This window comes from Parasteatoda tepidariorum, chromosome 3 (assembly GCF_043381705.1).
Source record: "Parasteatoda tepidariorum isolate YZ-2023 chromosome 3, CAS_Ptep_4.0, whole genome shotgun sequence".
Lineage (NCBI taxonomy): Eukaryota > Metazoa > Arthropoda > Arachnida > Araneae > Theridiidae > Parasteatoda > Parasteatoda tepidariorum.
In genome coordinates, this window is record NC_092206.1 from 57,719,384 (window position 1) to 57,736,154 (window position 16,771).

Genomic DNA, 16,771 nt, shown 5'->3' on the forward strand with positions numbered 1-16,771 from the left:
ATTTTAAACAATAAATGGTGCTACAATGTCGCATACTACAATATCAATAATTGGTGATGGAGCTTGCTTTTGACGAGTAATAGAGCCGTGATAACTCAGGGAATAGAGCGTTCGCCTTCCAATGAGGTGAACCGGGTTCGAATCCCAGGGATGGCTGGTCGATACAAATTCCGCTTGCACCGACCACAGGACCGATGTGAAATTTCTTCAGTCATTGATGGATCATGGGTTGGAGTTCCCTTGCCTTAAGCTAACCGTGGGAGGTTTTCCTGGCCACGTAACGCAAATTTGGGTAAGTTCCATTAAAAAAGTCCTCCACGAAGGCAAATTTCTCCCAATACTTGATTCAGGAGTTCCCTTGTCTCTTGGATTAGGTTCAAAATTACAAGACTATATAGTTGAACATTAGTAGTCGGAAACCCAAATAATTGGATCGGCTGTTCAACGACGGCTATAAAATAAAATATAAAATCGGTACCAGCTTGTCTGTGAAGTAAAGGTTTATTCAATTTCAGTATTTTCTATTTAATTAAAATGGTATTAGTTTTCCGTACGAAATCTTAATTTTTATCTTCATATGTAAATGTACATGTAAATGAANGCTAAAATATATATATATATATATATATATTAAATCAACAATAGGAGTTCTTTGAGTGCGTGAAGAGGTGAGAGCAATTTATTTCGATGCGGCCTAACCCCAAGCCACACGATTTGACCTGGGAAAATGAGATTGAGCTCAAGACAAAATGGTATCATATTTCAGTTGTTAAATCCAAATGGGCTTAAAATGGATTGCTCAATCACAAAAAAGAAGAGCAAATGGAGAGAGCGTTATTGCGAAACAGTTTTTATAATGAGAAGATCGTGAGGACGAGGAACAAAGTGGCGGTCGTTTCACGCTTTCCTTTATTATGTGAATCAACTACCAGAGTTTCTAAATATAAAAATATAATTGACTTCTTAAGTGGTTTCGATTATAATTATTCAGATTTTCAAAGATGAGTAACTAAAGTTTTATTACTTTTCTGCATAAAGAGTTGAATCGTTTCAATTGAGAGATACCATTCATAGTTTGGGCGGGCTGTAGCCCACCCAAAGACGGGGAAATAATTTAAGTGGCTAATTAATCTGACGTATTTAATTATGGGTAATTTAAATAAACAAAAAATCAGGAACGAAGAGATTACAGTCTTAATTTTTTTTAACGAATGTAAAGAGACAGCAAGACTGGCTTTGGAAATTTTCCTATTTAAAGACATTTCTTAGTTTTGTTTCCACAGTTGTATTTAGATGATAGACAGAACCAAGCTTTCTCTTTAACCCGTTCTCTTTGGCATGAATAATTTTGCCTGCTTATGATGCTTCAAAACGGTAAATATTATTTCCGATTCTTTCATTCCTTTTGCGAATAAAAAATATGCAATCTTTTAAAAATATGCTATCAAACATTTAAAAATTCTACTTAAAATATTGTTGTAAATAATTGGTATTGATATATTTTCTTAAATATGATGAAAAAATTTATTTTTTCCCTCTTGACAGAAAACTTAATTGACATTAAAAAAGATTCTGAAATTCTAATGGATTCTGAATCTTTTTTGTTTTTCAACTTATACTCTACCACAGAAAAGTTGATCAGACCTATGATTTTCGTTTACAATTTTTTATTCGATTTTTATTAAAATTTATCAAATTGAACTTTCGAATTAAACAATTAACAACAACATCAGTTAAGATTTTTTTTTTTTTTAATTTTTTATGGGAGCCATTTTAAACAGCTATAGCGGTCTATATTATAAATATGCCTGCTCATGTCTGCGTTCAGAAGTCTTACGCAAACAAAGAAGATTAAATCTAATGTGCTTACTCATAGAGCTAGTAAATTTTGTCCGAAACCGATTTTATGAACATTAATTTTCAATTTTAAACTTTTATTGTAGAAAATATCGAAATGACAATCTTAAAAGAAATACATGTTTTTTTTAAATTCTTCGAAATTAAATGGCTAGTTATAACAATTTGGTATTTTATTATATTTATGAAATTCAGATTATTCTAGGAAGCTTTCAAGATCGTTTTTCGGGAGAAAAAAAAACGAAGAAAAATTAACAACGATTTTCATGTAGGCAGTAAGATCTTTCTGTTTAATGATCTGCTATCAAAAGGAAATTCCAGAAGCTTGTACTCATCTATAAACAATGCAAAGGAACAATTCGATGTCACCTTAGAAAAGTGTGTGCTTTATCACTATAGCACCCCAAGTCTTTCATTCATAGAAAATAAGGCAGAATTTTTTTAAAGCTTTATCTTTAGGTTAGTTATGCTATGCATAAAAAATGGTCCTAAAGCTTAAAATAACAGCACGTAAGAAAGTAATAAAGAAATAATTTAAAAGTAAAGACTAAATAAAAGAAGGAAAATATATGCTTCTCTATCAATTTGCGTTTATATACTCGATCGCAACCTGTCCTAAATTAATTCTTTAAAATGCTAGAGTTAAAATTACATGATATTACTGTACAGTAATTAATACGCATGTCAGAATAAATTAAATTAAATTCACGACTGCTCACTTATAAAGAGGACATTCTGTCTGACGCCTTGTCCACCATTTTCCGTGATGTCCTTGCGTGATTTCCTTTTGCAGCAGGTGCAAAAAGAAAAGAAAACTTACTTAAGTGTTAGTGATTTTGACCCATTGCACGCACACACTTATGAGACCACTCGTCTACATCCGAATTATCAATTAGGAATTGGATATGTGTCCTAAAGTGTCACGCAAATATTAGTCTACTTGAACGATCCGCTATATCATTTGACTACACTTTTTATGATTTTCTGCATTATTGGTATTCCTGTGGTGATTTTATAATGCCTGTGAGTCAGCATAAATAATTCTTTATGTTAGTGGTTCATAAAGTTGTTCACACAAACATTAATCAGTCCATTGTGTTAACGGATGAATGAATTACTGCATGATTTGTTTTCGACTTAACTGATTTATTTCATGAGTGTCTTTCTAAGACGAATCTGTTACCAGCTCTCCAATCATTTTAAATTTATTTCATTGTGTTCGATTAATAGATTTTGCAAACGTACAAGTTGCTTAAATTGTTGAGCGCCATATCTAGCATGATTGTTATTTCAATTGAAATCATTGCGAGTGCTGAACAATTCATAATATTCCTCAGCCTTAAATCGTTCATTTTTAATGCAGTAAACATAAGAAAAAACTTAAATTGATTAAGTTTATTATAATTGAATAATCTGAGCTTTTTTTCGTTTCATTAAAAATACAATCAGTTTGTCAATTCATTACAAAGTTGCCTAAAAGCTTTGTTTCTTTTTAATTTTACTCTTAAACTAAAAATAAGAATTATTATTATTATTAGCTTATTATTATAAATATTATTAGTTTATTATTATATGTATTATTACTTTGATTAATTGTTCTATAATTGTATAAATATTGTATAATTAATCAAATTCATATATTTCTTTAATTTATGGTTTGATTTGCATTGTTTTCCAATTCCAACGACGTATTTTTATTTCTAGAACATATACTATTCAAAAAATGATTTGATTTATTTTTTTAAAATTTGATTTATTATTTGAAAATCAGTCTTTCATTTTAAGCCAGAATGTTATTTTAACGCAAGTATCATCATAACCTATTTATCAAGAACTCATCTTCAATATAAAAAGAAAAAGAAAGAAAAACATCAATCCTTCGCTCGCTCTCTACTCGAACAGCTCTAAACATCAGCGCTCTGTTGCCAAAAACTGTTTCTCTTTCCCGCCAAAATTCAAATATCTTCAAGCTTGTTACACGATTCAAGAGAAAAACTATAATAACAACAAATCGTCTGGCATTAATTTAAACGGAAAAAAAATGCTTAGCAAATAAACAAAAACGGAAAAAAAAATGTTGCTTTGATGAAGGTCAGTGATTAATGGTCCAAGAAATTAATCTGAAAAATAAAAAAAATAAATTAAGGCTTATGTCTTCGAAAGAAAAGAAGAAAAAAATAAAAGGAATGGGTTCAACGCACCTGATATCCAGACATTAGAACGTTTGATATGTTATATAATGATGCAGCTCCAGTGTCGAGTGGCTGTCTAGACGAGCACGTGACAGGGTGCGTAGGACGCTTGCACACACTCATGCCACCACACTTCTTTATTTCTTTATTTAATGATTTGTAACGATGAGGAAAAAAGCAAACGATTAATAAGATACAATTTTGGCGGGATTCTGTCAGATCTTTGCATTATCCTTTCTTTAATGAATCGCTTTTAGAACATTGTTTTTGTTGTTATACAGATAATAATTAACGCGATTAAAACACGCTTGTATGTTTGGATAGTCAAAGGATGAATTTATGGTTCAATAAGTATAATTATATGCTCCAATAGATATTTCTTACTTTATTTATTTAAAGTTACAAAATAATTATTTAAGTTATTATTAATAAATAAATATTAAATTACTATTATAAAATTGTTATATGGAAGTTAAAGTTACGAAATTATTACAATAATATGGAATTTATCTTAAGAATATAAGTAAGTATATCGTAAAATGATATATGGTTTCCTTATCTTATATGTTAGTTAGAGTGATTACTATTTTTTAAACAAGTCTCAGAAATACATATTAATAAGTTAAGGAGGAATTTATGACTAAATAAGGTTAATTATGTGTTTCAATAGATCTTCTTACTTATATTTTTTTAAAGTTATGGAATTTGCAAGTGTTATTTATTCTGAGAATCCGATATCTTAAAGCACAAGGCTTTCATTACCTACCTAAATAAATTTGAACTAATAACTAATTCTTCAAGTCAGAATGAACTATGCTTTTTTTTTCTTGCACCAATAAAATTTTGTCGCAAGCTTTTAACTTTTAATTGCAGTAGAACTCTTGATAGTTGATACATACGTGCTTTCCTTAATATATTTAAGAAACTCAGTAATAATTTATTCGGCAGTTTATAATATGATAAATAAATATTGATTGATTTATAGTTGCTATAGCGGCTATATTGCGCCAAGGCCATACTAAACAAGGAAACATTCAGCGATGTTCAATAGAAATTTCGTCGAATAATTCATTGAACAGCAAGGGTTTTATTATAATGTATTCGTTGCTAAGCAACCTTGTTAAAACCCTGTGATTTTTCCCGGCAATACCAGATTTTTCTTCGTAAGGAATTTAACTTAACAAAGTGTTATATCATCGACTTGTGCCTGACTCACATATTGGAAAAATAAAATGTTGATTAAGAAGTTTAAAATTTGGGTTTAAAATGTTTTTATTCGATTGTGCTAAACAATAAGTTAAATTCGGTTTTAGAGTTTTTTTTTCTCTCGTGAATAAAGAGATGTAAAACGGGGCAGGCTCACAGTAATTTTCGATACCTAATTTTCAAGGTTATTTGTTCTCAATAAATTACGTTGCGTTTTCCGGATAAAAAGCAACAACAGAATTGCAAATTATGAGTTGACCTTGTTGAATATTTTCAAAAGCTACATATCGCTTTTTGACATTTTTGCGACAAATCGCTTTTTGAATCGCCTAGTAGAATACTCGAAAAATTCATCTCTTTAACGGTCAGGACACAGTTGATGAATTTTTTAAAAATTTTTATTTCCTTTTTTTTTGTAGAATTGCTGAAAGTTTCATAGCGATATAAGATCTATAAATTATGAATATTTTATAATTTTTGGATCGTTTATTTACGCTTTACTCAATCCTAGTAGCAGAAACACTCCAGCACCGTAGTGGGTTCTGCAAATTATTACAGCTTCAGCAAATTATTATTATTTTTTTTTATCTCATATTTGGGAAGGAAAAGATAAAATTACTGACATTAAGTAAGAACGGCCTAAGTCTTGTGACAGAAACAAAGGGAAATTTAAAGAGCAAAGGAAGAAAAATATTTTTCTATCCTCTTTGATGAAAGATAAAAATGTTATTCTGTTTTGAAATCTGGAACAAAAAAGGAAGGAAAAAAATGAGTCGGCTGTTAGATCTGTAAATTGGGATTTTTAATCTAATATATGCAATAATATTTTTCTGGATTATAAAAAAAAATTATAATTCGAAACTAAAAAAGTAGTCTGTAGATAATAAGCGAAAGAAAATTAATTTTCAAAAATTAAAAAAATAATTTTCATTCTAATAGCTTAAAAAAAATAAAATAATAATAATTAATTTTTTGCCCCTTGGTTTCTGGCTACATCGAAATTTATATCGTCTTTTTCATAGCATTATTGTTTAAAACTCTAAAGTGATTAAAATTTTTAACAGCATGAACTGTTATTTATTAACCTTACATATGCAAGTTTTGCTTTTCAATGCTAGATTAAGACCAATTATTACAATAGGAGTCCTTAATTGCTAAGTGTTCAAATCGGAAGGCATTATGGATAAATCTTCAAAGGAAGGCATTGGCTCAGATTGGGCTGTCTGGCTAATTATCATGATGATGAAGAGCCTTTAATTGACTGCGTTGAGATCGCGAACAAATTTTAGTTTATGAAGTGAGAACGGGAGTTCGAATCAGTGTCGAATTAGTGCAGTAAATGGTGAATGGTGCACGTTAAATCTGTCTGGTCACAAGGTTTTCAACAATCCCATAACAAATTAAACCTCTGGGGGTACTGGATTGAAGATGATCGTTTTCTGTTTCAGGTCCAAATTACTGAAATCGTTATGGGTGTATGAATGGGTCCGTCCTATAAACGGGTGTGGTGAATGGGGAAGGCAGAAGTCTAATTCATGGCCATAGATGCCGCCACTGGAAGAACAAGAACAATATCCCCCCCCCCAGTGCCTTAATGGTCTATGACAACAGCAACAGCTACAAAGGACTTCTTAGCTTCAATATGTAAATGCCTAGCTCAGGGATGGCGAACCTTCATACACCAACGTGCCATTTTTTCTAAAAAATTGTTTAATGAGGTCATAGACGTGCCGTCAAATAATTTTGACTCCGTGATTATTGGGTAAATAATAATACTAAATACTATCAACTCAAAACTCTTTATTTACATTGAAAAAAAAAACATTTTGCCATGTCTTAAAACAACTTAAAGTAACATCAGTGTGACTTCTGTTGCTGAAGATTCGATGACAAATAACTTATATTAGGTTGTAAGATGTTAGTTTAAGCAGGACTGTTAATTTTTTTTACTAGTTATTAGCTTGCTTTTCATGGTTATTAATTATTTTTTTTAGCATTAATTGTTTATTTTTTTATTAATAATTGTTTATTATTTTGTTTTTTGTGAATTTTAATTTAATTGTTACATATGCTTCACAGTGTAATAATATTTGTGTAATAACAATTCATAGTGTAATAACAATTGCGATCGGTGTCGTGCCCAAAATATTGTGTCTCGTGCCATAAATGGCACGCGTGCCATTGGTTCGCCATCCCTGGTCTAGTTGGTGCAATAAAATTCTGGTTGCTTAACAGTATTAGGTGAAAGCAGTTAATTAACACTTTTTCTCACAATTAACAGTTTGTATAATTAATTTATTTATGGTGATTTACTGTTTTGTCTGAATATGGTAAATTAACAAACATATTTTTATCTAGCCATTTTTTCGAGAAATTTCCAACAGTTTAGAAACTTTAAAATTTTCCAGCAATTTTCGCACTCTTCAAGTTGTGCATTGCAGAATGCAAATAATATATATTTGTATAAGAAGTGTCAACTTTTGCTGCTCAAAATGTAACTCTTGTTTGAATCATTAGTTCCGGTCCGCTGTCTATTCACTTTTATTTGATTGATTCTTTAATAAAATTTGTTTTGATTTCCATCTCTTCCTCATCTGATACGCAGGCCACTCAGTGATTATGAATAATTGGAAAAGACTTGGACAGGAATACTTAATGCAGATTTCATTTCTGTCATTGCTCCTTTGGCTTGACTGTTGCGATGTCAATTAATAGATAGAGATCATCACGCAACGACAGTTTGTAAGAATAATAAAAATCCCTGAGGAAAATTAATAGTTTCAGATATAAATGATAGAAATTGATTGGTAAATTATATGATGAAATGTTAAGAAACGAAATGGCGAAATACCAGTTACATTTGCGATAAGAGAGGCAGAAATTATTAATCTTGGCAGCTTTATTTTACTGTTTGTTTAAATCTTAAAATTTTTTTTATTGAATATTGTAATGTATTTATCATTAATAGGATTATATATATACAGTCAAACCCTGCTATAGGGAACCTTCAAGGAACCGAAATTTCAGTTCACTATAACCAGGAGTTTATTTTAACTAATGGTTAAGAATTCCTTTCTTTATTGCACATTATTTAAATAAATGACCATTAAAAGGAAATACAAAACTGACTGAAAAATAATGCGTAGTAACAAAAAATGTGTTAACTTATTTTTATTTTTTATTACTCTTCGTCTTGTGTACGAAAAAAAAATTTATATTCCTTAGCTGATGCGAAGCTGATTCATGAAAAATTTTGTCCATACATCTGCTTTTATTTAAGGATGGGAAAGTGAGATAAAAGTAGCAAAAAAGAAAAGATGCTTATCGCTACTTTCCACTCTATAGATGGTTTTAAAAATCAGTATAAGTATTTATTTTGAAGTAGACATTTCAAAATTATTGCAAAAAAATGAAGATGAAAAATCAGTCGAAAAAATCAGTAGTTAGAAAAAAGTTCATAATATCCAACTTCCTCTCTTTTTTGGTTCACTATATCCACAAAAAATAACATTATACGTGTATAGCTAAGCACGGGACCGAACATTTCGTTGCCTATATCCAGGAGTTCACTATAAACCGTGTTCATTATAACGGGGTTTGACTGTATATAAGTTTTAAGTGATAGCTTATGCTTGTTAACATTCGATTTGGAAATGGTCCAAAAATCACACGATCTGATTTGGGGTTAAAAATCATTGGGAGGAATAAATCTTTAAAATGACCATTTTTATTTCAACAAGTTGTATTCTTCGAATTGCTAAGTAATTTTTATAACTCTTCTAATTTACCTTCCAATTTTTTTTTAACAATAGAGCAATAAATTGCAAGTGCAAGATTAGAACTTTAATGTAATAATTACTGGCAGCTATTTAAGTTTATATGATTGATTAGCAGAGAAATTATTGAGATCTCTAGTGAAATCACATGGGGTACGTTGGTCCTTTAAAAACCGGAGTAAGTTGTACCATCGAAATAATTGAAATAAATTTTATTATAATTATTATTCTAGTTATTTTAGAGTTATGTAATAATCTGTCTCATAGAGATATTCTTAATAATGATTATTTGAATTTGCTAATTTTTGGAAGTATAAAAGACATTAAAAATGTTTTTTGAAACATTCAAGCTACACAAATCTGAAATGAAGAATAACAAATTAAAAGCTAACAAATATTACAAGTATTAAATGCAAATTAACAATATAAATATGCATTTTATTAATCTCATTAATAAGAATTACACTAAACTTGTTTTATTCACATTAAACAATAAAATTAGTTGTTTTTACCTATTGTTAATCTGAAGCAAAATTTAGAATTTAGTTCGGGACAAGAAAATTTTTTTAAATACAATATTTTGTGCCTACCGCTCATTAAAATTACACAAAAAATCTGTTGTGTATTTCAATTTAAAAAAATCACTAAACATAATTTTTTTTTTTTTATGAATTATGACTGAAGGTAAAATTTTTACACGCATAAGGTTTTAAGATTGTGATTGTGTGTTTTTTTAATTACTTAACATGAATTCAATTTGTGTGCAATGGAGATAAAAATATTTTTTTTATGTACAACAAGTGTCTATTAACGTGATCCACGATGATCCACGAAGAAGATATAATTCTTATCCTTCATGAATCCCATTAAAGATACATCAGATCTTTAAATACTTCCCTATTATTTGATATTTGTTTTCGTGCTGATAATTTGCTCTAAATTATTTTAAACAATTGTCACGTTTCATTTTACAAAACTCTATTAGTTTTTAAAAATAGATTTTGAATTTTAAATGCAATTGCTGTATTGGATAACATTTATCTTTCTATATTGTTTCTGAATACATTTTCGCTACGTGGTCCAGCGTGCCCCATGTGGCGGATCAAGCTACCCCGGTGCCGGGTCATGTTGGACCTCTATTTTTCTTTAAAAATTATTTTAAAAAAAATACCAATTGATTATTTTGAGGAAAAGAAAATCTTTAATGTGGGAAAGTAAGAGATCTTATTAAAAAATCAAACCATGTGGTTAACTTTTAGTGAGATAAAAACTAAAAGTGGATCAACAAACTCTGTTTCTCGCTGTATCAGAATATTTTTGGTAAAACTATGTAATGACAGGGGTGTTGTAGAAAGTTATATAAGAGTGAAAGGAGAGTATAAACTAACCCAAAATATAATCTCGTGATTTTTTTCGACAGATTTTTATTTCGTTTTATTCAATTGAAAAAAAAAATTGTGTTGAACATTTTTTAGAAAATCGCACTTTGTTGAAATGGCATACCATAAGTTGGCTACATGTGTGATTCTTTGGAAACTTGGCAATTCCAAAAATAAATAAATATATAAATTCTTCAAATTTAAAGTCTTCAAAATAATCTAAATTACTGACAGCAGTCTAGTTTATTGACATTTGCTCAAAAAAAATATATATATCTCGATTATCCGTGCGCGGATTATCCGTGCTCATTCCGAAGTCACACAAAAAATATAAAGAGAAACATTTTCAAGATTAAAAAAATTTGATTCATGAAGTTATAACACTACCAAATTTTTGGAAGCAATATTCGTTATAGGATTGCAGTATATGGAATATCAGCAGCATGGTCAAAGGTAAAATCGTCTACGTTATCACGATCTTGGAGAAAGATCATACCGCTTGATGAACAATCCTCTTCAGATGTTCAAGAAAAATATGATAACAGTATTCTCGAACAAGCAAAAGAAATCTAAGGTTTCGAAATTCTTGATGAAGAAAATTTAGAAGATTGGTTTCAAAGTGATGCATGTGAGCCTGGCTTCCAGTATTTGACTGATGAAGACATCGTTAAATCAAATAGTGATGATAGTAACTGATGCAGAAGATGTAGTAAATGAATGAAATACAATTCCTCATTCTGCCGATCTGTGGAAACTTTATTAGATTATATGGGAGGATTTGATTACGGTGACATTACTGCGGCTCGTAAAATATGTGTATCGATATATAGCGAAGACGCATTACACATTTTTCAATAAGGAAAATTCCTAGTTTGATGTTATGCATGCAAATGTCAGTAATTTTTATATTTTTTGTACTAATATTGAATTTTTCTTTAATAAAAGGAGTTTTCGGATTATCCGTGTTTCTCGATTGTCCGTGCGACCTGTTCCGGTGATTAACCCGGATAATCGGGAGTACACAGTATATAAATTCACCAAATTTTGAATGTCAGGAAAATGACATATTAGCTTAGAAGTTAAGAAAACAGTCATTTTAAGCTAATAGTAAGTTATCTGTGTTTGAATAACCTAAAGCCTTTGTGTTAGATGAACCATGAATTGTTTAAATTAATTATTTTATCCACTGTAGAAAGAATCAAAAATGTTTTTGCTGTTGATATGTACAGAATTAAATTGCATGTAATAATCAATCATTAAATAAATCAATAACTTTATTTACATTCAAGCATCTTACATAAACTGGGTATTAAGTTAATATTTGTTTTCCCTCTTTACATTATACAGTTTAAAAAAATTTTTGGTAACTTTTTCAAAGTCTTGGCATTCATAAGCCAGGAAAATGACAGCCAGGGTAATGACAGTTTGCCATTTTACAGCATTTAACTTAAATTTAACATTTCGGCCTAAGACGTTTACTTTCTGCAGAAAACAACAGGATTTCTTGAAACAACTCAGGCAAATCTGAATAGTTTATGTTATTAATGATTTCAAGAAGGCAGGAAAATGACAACATAAAAACCTACTCATTTTGTAAAAGAATTTGAAGTAGATTTTGACTCAAAAAGTTGGTTCTTTATTCCTGCAATAAGACATGTTCTGATAGGAAGGTATTCTAATCAATCTCTTAATTTAAGATATTGATTGCTAGTGCTATCTATTTTGGTTATAAATAACTAAAAAAAAAGTGGCCAGGAAAATGACTGATTTTCATATGGCAAACTTATTTAGAGAAAAAATTATTTTCAACAAAGTTTTTGGAAATAATACATTCTATATACATTCTTCTTCATATATTCTAGAAATGCTTACAACAATTGAGATAAAAAAAATAGATACTGAAAAATGTAAGGAAAGTTTTGAGTCTAGTTATTATTGGAAATAGTGTTTGTGACATACCAGGAAAATGGCATTTTGAAATGTAATTAAATTTCTTAAATATATAAAACAACCAATGCTAGTGCAAAGTCATTTTAAAATGCTAACAGTAATGCTATTTATTAAAATTTTTTTGAAAAAAGTTCTTTTAGTAGTATAGTATATTAGATCTTGGAGCAATAGACTGTCAATTGTCGTATTTCGTGAGAATCACCCATACATAAGTAATGATTATTGACTGGGTTTTTTTTGATTCAACATTTTCCATTCGCCACTTTCTCAATTTCCTTTACGTCATTTTTTCGTCCTCATTTTCTAAATCTATGGTGAAAATGTGAATTTCTCATTCATGTATCCTAAAATGTTATGTTCTGATTTCGGGGGAATTATTATTTTTATTTTTTATTTGCTTGATTGTGAATTAAAGTTTTAAAATTTTGAGAAATGTAATCTTAAAATTTCGTTTTTCGGTTAAATAAATAAATAATAATGAAAAAACCTTTTTCTTTTTAAATAAAAGCAAAATCATACACCACAGGAGAATTTTCTTGTATCTTTAACATTTTATGCTAAAAAAGTATTAATTATTTGATACATTACCTTGCATAGAACTTTATACTGCACTAAATGCTTTTTTCTTAAATCGTGTCAAATTTTTAATCGTATAAAATTTTTTAAGTCACTTTTATTATTTTTAATGTCCAATGAGAGAGGCTATTTTCAGATTTTGTAATTCAAATTTATAGATTTATATGGACAACTAGAACAAAAAGCTACATTAAAGAACGTATACTTTACAAAAAAAAGTTTATATTTGTCAAGTAATTATACCCCACTTTCAAATATCTTACGAATAACTAAACAATATAACAAACATAATAAGAAATAATGCATTAAAAAGCCAAAAATTTCAAATCTCGCAGATAAATAACCAATTAAAAACTATACATGAATAGTATTCAGTAACTGGCTCCATGAAGATAAATATTAAAATTGCATATCATAATTTTTATCGTTAATATATTTTTTATATTTATTTCTAAACGAATAAAAAATTAATGTTCAACCTCTTCTAAAATTATTTATCCCATAAACTCAAAGATAAGATTCAATGTCTTATTATTTGACATGGTATGTTTAATTTCAACTGTTGAAAATCAAATTCGGCGAGGATCAAACGCTCTGTGACGTGATCTGTAATTTAAAAATTAACCCATATTGATAACATAATTTATTTACGACGAAAAAATAAGTCGGAAATGACATACAAATTGTATCCGTGTCTGTAACATATGAAGGCTTGAGCACATAGATAAGTAAGCATTAAAAGAAATCGACTTAATTGTCACTTCCTTATTGTCAATTCATTTCTAATATTTTTTTTGTCAAGAAGTTTATATTAAAGACTGTTTTTTCTTTGAGTTAAAGTATAGGCAAATTAATATTATTAGGCAAATTAATTATTCTGAGAATTTGTTTCTAAATTTTAAATGATAAAATTTATTTAAAATTTTAGGATTTCTATCTGCAAGATATGATAGAAAGACTTATTTGTCACTTATGATTCTTGTCTGCTTAGTGTCACGAGCTTTGTAACATAAGATTATGGGTTACGTATTCAAGCAAATCGAAAATTTGCATAATCTATGAGAAAAACGTTAAAATTAACTTTTAAAATCTATTACATACTTTTTTTTTGGACACAGCTCAAAATGCGTGTTTAAGAAAATAAACAGCTCGTAAAGCGTGTTTAAGAAATGGAACACAGCTAAAAATGTATAGTTACGAAAATGGACACAGCTCAAAAAGTATATTTATGGAAATGAACTCAGCTTAAAATGAGTGTTTAAGAAAATAGGCATATCTATTTGAGAAAATCTATATAGCATTTGATTTTGTTTTTTAAACTACTTTTATAAGTACATATTATAATTTTTAAAGAATCAATTACTGAATCAAAACNTTTTTTTTTTTTTTTTTTTTTTTTTTTTTTTTTTTTTTTTTTTTTTTTTTTTTTTTTTTTTTTTTTTTTTTTTTTTTTTTTTTTTTTTTAGCATAATGAATAGGTTGAAGCTCAAGTACGATTTTTACACGTTTAGCATTGAAGAGGACAATTTAGAAATTAATTTACAGAGAAGTATCAAAAAACTGATGCATTTAAAAAAATGTCTTTTATTGGTATCCCTTTCATGATATAAATATCTTGTATACATCGGAGTTGAAATTTAATTTTAAATAGAAACTCTAGTATGATTTTGAAAACATGGTTACACGTTTATCGTTGAGATGACAATTTAGAAATTAATTTACACGGTAGTTTCACAAAACTGATGTATTTAAAATAAAATATATATATATTTTAATATGTATTTTATTAAGATAAATGTCCTGTACGCCGGAGTTGAATTTAAATTTCAAATATCATAACTGGTTCAAACTTGATTACGATTTTGGAAAAATTGTTACCTGTTAAGCTTTGCAAAAAACAATTTAGAAATTATTTTTACAGAATAACATCATAAAAACTATGTTTCTAGAATATTATTTTGTATAAAATATTTTTTTATAGAATATCTTTTTTTAAGATAGTGTTACTCTTTTCGGAAGTTAATTTGAAATAGTAAGTGCGTTTGAAAGTCAGGCAAATTTATGAAAATATGGTTACATGTTTGTCGTAACAATGGGCACTTTCGAAATTGTTTTTAAACAATTGCACATTGAAACTTAGATTTTTTTTAACATACATAATTTTTAAAAATTTCATCCAATGTCTTATACTTTTAAATTAAGCTTTATTTTTTCGAAGCAAGTATAGTAAAAAAAAAAAATTTACTCAAACTGAAAAAAATAACTGTCAGCTGGATGTGCCAGTATAAAACGTTTATTTTTTTCACGGAAAATACTGTACTCAGAAAATACTGTACACAGCTTTTTAAGCAGATATAGTATTGTTATTTTGATAACCAAATTCCGCTATTTTAACAAAAATTCTATAAAGTAATTGTGTCAGCACTGTGGTCGGTTCATGCCCGTTGATGCTGGGATTCAAACCTGGGTCACCTCGTAGTAATTAGAGAGCTCTGTCCTGTGAGCTACCGCAGCTCTAGTTTGTGAGTATGAAAAAAAATCTTAAACAATTTTTATCTTAAAAGTTTTACTTTTTGAAATAATATTTAAGTGTAAAAATTATTAAAAACTATTGTCTGGTAAACTTACCTAAATATTATATCGAAAGAAATGTAATAATCAGGTAGAATATCAATTTCACAATAAAATTGAATTGCATTTTTACTTATGCAATGTTCAAAAAATCCATAAAATAATTCCAGGAAATAAGACCAAGTGTAAAAAATAATTGTAAAACGATTTGGAAAAAGTTAGAGCTATCGTGCGGTTAGTCAAACTGCATGCAAAAACTAGAATTTGAGCTGACAGTTTTAATCTGTTTATGATTAGAATGAAAAACAGTGAAAAACCGTTTTGTTGACGCAGTTTTAAATCGCCAAATATACATTGAAAGTATGTAAAAAGAACAGGAATTTTTAACAGTTAAAATTTCGAATATATTTTTAAAAATATGGTTACATGTTTTGCGTTAAGAAGGTCAGTTTAGGAATCATTTTTGTTTAGTTGTTCCTGAAAACCAATTTTTTTCCTTTTTTAATATTAAAGAACCAGATGTCATTCTATAAAATTATCCACTTATTTTGAAACTGAGCTTTCTCTAAGGACAAAAAGAGGGATAATATACCTCATATTTAATACTCCACAAATACGAATAATATAACTTAGTGATCAATATAGTTCATTATTCGTCTTGTTATAATCGTTTTGGTTATATTTTGACAGTGACCAATTTCACGTGATTTGGTTTTCTTTTTATTAAGTAATCTGCAAAAAATGTGTTTGTTTCTTAACTTTTGAATACAAGGGTAGATCTAAAGACTTTTGGGAAATGCAATCTTTTTTCAAAAATGCTGTAGGAAACTATGTATTGGGTTACTTTTTAATAGTTATTTGTGCAGTACACAATATATCTGCAATTTTGTGTATAAAAAATTGAGTTTATTGGGATAAAATTGGTACAGCTAATGCTACCACTATGTGCAGCAAGGTGCTGTTTCTCTGGACAATTCTTCTTTAAATAACTGACGAATTTTAATTTTTTAATTGTTTTTGTTGAATTTTCGAAGTAAAATTAAATATCGAAAAGTGTTACAAAGTACAATAGTTTCCCTTATACTCCATGTGTGAACCATAGAAATATCATTATTAAACTGAGCTTAGTGCGAAAAATAATTTTTGCTGTTGAGAAAAAGAAAATTTGCAAATTTATATATTATCAACGAAATTCAACTTATTGTTTAGAAAAACAATAAATAACTTTTACTTCCTGCATTAATCTTAGCCATTTTTTTAATAG

At 28.6% G+C, this 16,771-nt stretch overlaps 1 long non-coding RNA gene across 4 annotated transcripts in view; it reads left to right on the plus strand.

Annotated features, from left to right (window-relative positions):
* LOC107436714 (uncharacterized) overlaps positions 1-16,771 on the plus strand; it is a 108,952-nt gene that overhangs the window by 68,910 nt on the left and 23,271 nt on the right. Inside the window, exon 1 of one of the 4 annotated variants that reach the window (XR_006224831.2) lies at positions 1,271-1,374. The exons of 2 other annotated variants lie outside the window; for them this stretch is intronic. This is a non-coding gene — a long non-coding RNA (uncharacterized lncRNA). Of the gene's footprint in view, positions 1-1,270; positions 1,375-4,170; positions 4,573-16,771 lie in introns of those variants that run through there. One more of the 4 variants, XR_006224832.2, reaches the window with a different exon arrangement.